Consider the following 3557-nt stretch of genomic DNA (forward strand, 5'->3'; position numbering starts at 1 on the left):
CCAAAACAATATACAATTTTGAAAAATTTGATCAGGATGCACGTTTTAAAGATTGATAATTATACTCGGAACGGAAGTAAACACTCTAAATCGTACACAACACCATCTCGCGACATACTGCCAACGTATCTGTGAGATATTTGTGCAATAAAATTTATTTGAATTTGAATTTGACAGACAGTATTCACTTGCGTACGTGTGAACGCTCCGACTCAAACCGGCCCAAGCAAAATTAGGCCCGAGCCAAATTTTAGCACCAGCTTTCGGCGAGAGGTAGAGCGGTAGAATCGGTTGAGCGGTAGATGCCACGAGTGTCGAACGTGTACTTCGACGAAATAAAGTCCAAAACAGTATAAAAATTTGAGTTTTCAAGATTGATAATTATACTCGGAAAGGAAGTAGGCACCCTAAACACTCTAAATCGTACACAACACCATCTCGCGACATACTGCCAACGTATCTGTGAGATATTTGTGCAATAAAATTTATTTGAATTTGAATTTGACAGACAGTATTCACTTGCGTACGTGTGAACGCTCCGACTCAAACCGGCCCGAGCAAAATTTGGCCCGAGCAAAATTTAGCCCATTTGGCTCGAGCCAAACCATGACCGTGTGAACGCGGTAATTATGTAAACGCATTCGGTTTATTACAACATGGCGGGTAAACTCCCGCGCCGACTGTTTACACCCAGTACGCAGACGTGACCATACGCGTAAGAAAGTAGTGCAACATATGATATATGACATCCCCCTTCTTTGAGAGAAGATGTACACACTGAATAACTGTTTCAGTAAAATTGTAACACAACTAAATTGTACAGCCCAAGTGCCGCTTGCACCAGATGTCTGAAAGCAGACTATCCAAGATAATACATGGCCACTACTCTTAACCAACAAATACATGTATGAATTGTTTGTGTTTACAGTCCGTAGTGAACAAATGGAATGAGTATCAAAACAAAGTTACACAAAATTTTCTACATTACTTGCTTGAATAACATGAACACACACTTGCTTCAATGTTCACAAACTCAATTTCTGTGGTGGTTTTACAGTTTGACCTGATTTAGTTTTGTACGCATCGATTCCGCTTTCTTTCGACGAACTGCCGTATAACTTCATCGCAGGCTCTGGTTCCGGTCAGAAGCGAACATGTTTTTGTGGGGTGAGGTCAGCTGCGTGTTTGGTTGTTGATTGGACCTCAGTGTCCAATGGCTCAGGGTTAACACGAGATGTCAGATTGAAGTTCTCACCGGTTTCGCGAATAGAACGTCGGTTCCTCCTGAGTACAGTTCCAGAGTTCATCTGAACTTGGTATGAACGAGGTGCATCCTGCGTGGTGGAAGCAATTGCTGGTTGCCATTTGTTGGTTACTTCATCGCGCACCTTTACCGGCTGGCCAGGAACCCGGGGAGATAACTCTTTGCCTGAACTCTGGTCGTGGTACGCTTTCTGAGTAACCTGACGTAGGTACAGTCTATCTACTATGTCGTCTCGATCAGAGGCTGTGTTAGTGATCTTCATAAGTAGATTGCTCCTGAACTTGCGTGCGTTGAGCAGCTCAGCTGGAGATGAGAGTTGACAGTCGACAGGTGTAGATCTGAGAATCAGTAGCGCCATGTTTGGGACGGTGTGAGCAGACTTAGACTTGGCTAGCGTACGTTTCACTGTCTGTATCTGCCTCTCAATGAATCCGTTCAATTGAGGAAAATGGGGGCTTGACGTTCGGAAGTCCGCTCCTCTGTGAATCGCTTGAATGCATAACTCGCGTACTGGGGCCCGTTGTCGCTAATCATGGTCTCAGGAATGCCTTGTTCAGCAAACACTTGCTTAGTTATGCTGACAACACTTTCTCCGGTCGCTCTTCCGTGGATTTTCCTGATTATTGGGAATTTCGAGTAATAATCACAGTAAATGATGTACTCGCATCCATCGAGGTAGAAGAGGTCACTACCAATCATCTGCCACGAACGTGTAGGTAAAGTGTGCTGAAGAAGAGGCTCCGGACTCCGGACTCTGTTTCTTCTGTAACTGTTGGCAGATATGACATGATTTGATCATGTTCTCGATGTCCGGATTGCAGGTTTTCCAGAATACACAGGTACGAGCTCTCATCTTTGTTTTTTCGATGCCCTGGTGGGACTCGTGGAGTTTCTCCAGGATATAACACTGCATGCTGGCAGGGATGACAACACGCTCGCCTTTCACGATGATGCCATCTTGGATCGAGAGCTCGTCTCGATAAGACCAGTATCGCCTCAGCGTTGTAGGAAGCTCGTTTTGTCTCTCTGGCCAACCTGACAGAATCACGCTCTCGAGTGCCTGTAGCTCGCTGTCAGACTGTGTCGCCTTCCGCAGTTCATGTTGTCTCTGTTCACTGAACTGCACTAGATGGAACTTGACGTCAAGGTCTATAGTAGTACTATCTGACACTGGCGATCTAGACAGAGCATCGGCCACCGCTACTTTCTTTCCAGGTTTGTAGACTAACTGGAGGTCATACTGCTGTATTCGTAGCAGCATGCGTTGCAAACGTTGTGGAGCAGATGATATGTTTTTCAGATGTATCATCTCTAGGGGCTTGTGATCAGACTGGACGACAAACCGTTTTCCGTACAGGTAGTTGTGGAACTTTTCACACCTAAAGACTACTGCCAACAGCTCGCGCTCAATGTTGGCGTAGCGTTGCTTGCATTCGCTCAGAGACTTGGATGCAAAAGCAATTGGTTTGTTGCGTTGAATGAGAACAGCGCCCAATCCCTTGCTGGAAGCACCGACTTGAAAAACTGATGGCTCCCTGGGATCGAAGTAACTCAAAGAAACTTCTCTCGTAATGAGTGAGATTATTCTATCGTACGCCACCTGGTGAGAGGGCGTCCACTCAAACACTGCGTTCTTCTTGATGAGTTCCCGTAGGGGTGCAGTTAGCTGAGACATGGGGTAGAAATGGAGACAGGTAAGTAACCATACCCAGGAACTCCTGCAACTGCTTGGCTGACCTGGGAGTGTCCATTGCCTGAATGGCTTCGACTTTGTCGGGGTCAGGGTGGACTCCATCGTACAGCATCCCAAAGAATTTGATCGAGGGTCTGTTAATTTCACATTTTCCGTAATTGAAGATCAGGCCTTCTTCTTTGGCGACTGACATAACATGTATGAGGTTCTTATCGTGTTCAGCTTGGTCTCTACCGACTACTGCGACATCGTCGGCAATACCAACGACTCCAGTGCAGCGTTCAAGGATGTTGTCCATCCTCTCCTGGAAGACATCTTGACTCAAGTTGAGCCCAAATGGAAGTCGCCGAAAGCAATAGCATCCGAGGGGCTGTTGAAAGTGGTGAGACGGCTGGACTCCTCATCTAGCTGAACTGACCAATACCCATGACGCGCGTCAAGTTTGGAGAATACCGTAGCACCTGCAAATTTGTGGGTGATTTCTTCCAGCGTCAGAGTGCGATAGTGAGGTCTCTTTATGGCCTTGTTAAAGTGTCTACGTCACGAATTTCCTGAAATTTATAGTTGAAAACCTTATTTTTGTAATTTTTTTACATCAAA

At 45.7% G+C, this 3557-nt stretch overlaps 1 protein-coding gene across 1 annotated transcript in view; it reads left to right on the top strand.

The window, feature by feature from the left end:
* The window catches only part of LOC106816712 (amidase-like), a gene marked incomplete at its 3' end in the record, with an annotated part of 13357 nt that overhangs the window by 422 nt on the left and 9378 nt on the right, over positions 1-3557 (top strand). The window lies entirely within an intron of this gene.

Source organism: Priapulus caudatus, unplaced genomic scaffold, assembly GCF_000485595.1.
Source record: "Priapulus caudatus unplaced genomic scaffold, Priapulus_caudatus-5.0.1 Scaffold1461, whole genome shotgun sequence".
In the NCBI taxonomy this organism is placed as follows: domain Eukaryota; kingdom Metazoa; phylum Priapulida; class Priapulimorpha; order Priapulimorphida; family Priapulidae; genus Priapulus; species Priapulus caudatus.